We start from the raw sequence: 2,456 nt of genomic DNA, 5'->3' as shown, positions 1-2,456 counted from the left end.
CAGTCGCCCTCACCAGTCGCCCTCACCACAGTCGCCCTCACCACAGTCGCCCTCACCACAGTCGCCCTCACCATATGCAAACACAGGTGAAAGTCACTGCCTAGAGTCCACGCGGGTTCTGATGGCGGCGCGCCCGCAGGCCCCTCAACGCTCGCCCGCTGCGGGAGCCGCCTTGGCAGCTTCCAGATGTGCCCCCCCCATCGCCTCCCCCTGCAGGGCGCCCCCCCGTCCCCCCTTCCCTGCAGCCGCCTGGCTCGGGACGGAACCACACCGCAAGCTGCCACCCCGGGCCTGGGGCAGGACTCTGACTGGAGCCGAGCGCGGCTTTGAGCAGCTCCCAGGACTCGGGGGCACAGACGCTGAGGCTGTGACCCCGCGGGAGCAGCGGGGCGCCCCGCTGCAGGGCTCCATCCGGGCCAGGAAGGTGCGCGGAGGGCGGCGGCAGGGGCAGCGTGGCAGCGGCTCAGGCCACCCAGGCCGGTTAAGCCGCTCTTCAGCTGCCCAGCGAGGCTACGAGGCCACGTCAAGAAGCTTAACAGACTCGTCTCCTGCTGTTCCTCGGAACAATGAAGGCGAGGGCCCCCAAGGAGCGGCCTCGTGCTCCTGCGGGCCAGAACTGGGAGGAGGAACGGCCGTTCACCCGGGGAGGCCGAGAAGATCCAATTCAAAGGCCGGTGGGAATGGCTGTGGCAAGTAACCGATATGAAGCTTGATACACAGATCTTGAAAACGTGCCACTTTCTAGCTGCAGTATCTAAAAATGGGACCGTGACTGCCTAACGGGGAGGAGCAGCTGGGTGGGAGGCCTAGCAGCCCGGTCTGGGCGAACGGGGACTGGCTCGCTGTGCCCAAGAGATGTACGGAACGCCGGGCCCTGACCAGTTATCTGAGCAAAGTGTGTGTGAGCCTCCAGCACCAGCTACTGTAACAGACACGAGTGTACGAGAGGGTGAACCAACCCGGGCCGGCCTGGGGTTCACGGACTCACTCTGTTGGTGCGAGCAGGTGGGTCATCGCTGTCTGCCTCTTACTTTATTCTTAAAGATTTATTTATTTATGCTACAGAACTGGGTACAGGCCAGAGGTGCAGGCGCAGTGAGAGCATCCACCAGAGAGACAGAATGGGGAGCAGGACACAGCAGACGGACGAAGTCCAGTGCTGAGGGGAGCGGCCGGGGGACAGAGAGGTCTTTCGCGCCCCGGGCCGGGAATCGAAGTCGCACGGAAGGGGCTGGGCTGGCTGTGTAGTGCTGCGCTTTAGCCCGCTGTGCCACTAGGGAGGGCCCTGGCTCTCTTTCCAGGCAAGGTGTGATGAATAGGAAAAGGGAGCAGTAAGGGGCAGCGGGCAGGGCCTCTGTCCAGGGACATGACTGTGAGGGACAATCTGAACAGAGTTGTGTGGCTACCCCGGGGCGGCGGGGTCGTGATGGCCACAGCACCTGGGAATCTGCTTGACACAGGTGGAAGCAGTAAGATGTCTAGAATGAAGGAAGCCAAAGGAGAATAGGAAGAGTGCTCGGAATTTCGCTCCAAACGGTCAGGGATGAGACTGTGAGGGCCCCAGAGGTCCCCACACTCAAGAAAACATTGGGAGACTGAGCACAGTGTGAGGGCAGGATTTGCACCCTGAGCTCCCCGGCTGCTGAGGGCAGAGCAGAGAGCTGGGGCAGAGTGGACACTGGGTCAGCGCCGAGGCTGGAGGACGGTCCGGGGGTGCTGGAGGATGGTCCGGTGGTGCCGGAGGACGGATCTGGGGGGTGCTGGGAGGTGGCGCTGAGGAGGTGGCGCCTCTCAGGAGATGTTTGCGGGGACCAGCCGTTAAACTGGATTCCTCGACTGTAGCGGTCAATCACAGCGTCTTATTAGCTGAGATTAATAAACAGGGCAGATGACGCTTCAGGACCCAGAGTGCGCAAGTCGAGTTGGCATCCACCCTTAGCGAGCGTCCAGAGACCACAGAAACAGCGGCAAGGGAGCGAGTGTGCCTGAACAAACGCAGGCAGCGGCTGTCACTCAGCTCATTCCCTCGGGAAACAGAACACATTTGTCAGGGAGTGAGTCTGGGTTTAGTAACACTTTTCATCAATGTGGAAATGTATCAAAGAAATTGGCCTATTACGAGCAGACTGAGCACAATTTCTAAATATTTATAAACTCTGGAAGAGAAACAATGTTACTAAGATAAAACCTATACCAAAAAAAGTGCTCCCCTAAAAGAAGGATTCTCCAGAAACCTGCTGAAAAAGCACAAACCCAAAACAAGTGTCTTAAAGAAATTAGCAGAGGATTGCATATAATTTTGTAAAAGATGTTCTCATACATTTCTGTGGTGGTAAAATCTTGACAGCAACTTAAATATTCAACAATACAAGCTTGACTGAACAAATATTACGAATTTCCACAAATGGAATGTGTAGCAGCCACTGGAAATTGTATATCTAAAAATATCGGAGGCT

This window comes from Condylura cristata, unplaced genomic scaffold (assembly GCF_000260355.1).
Source record: "Condylura cristata isolate star-nosed mole 26May11 unplaced genomic scaffold, ConCri1.0 scaffold00026, whole genome shotgun sequence".
NCBI lineage: Eukaryota > Metazoa > Chordata > Mammalia > Eulipotyphla > Talpidae > Condylura > Condylura cristata.
This window is presented reverse-complemented; position numbering follows the sequence as displayed.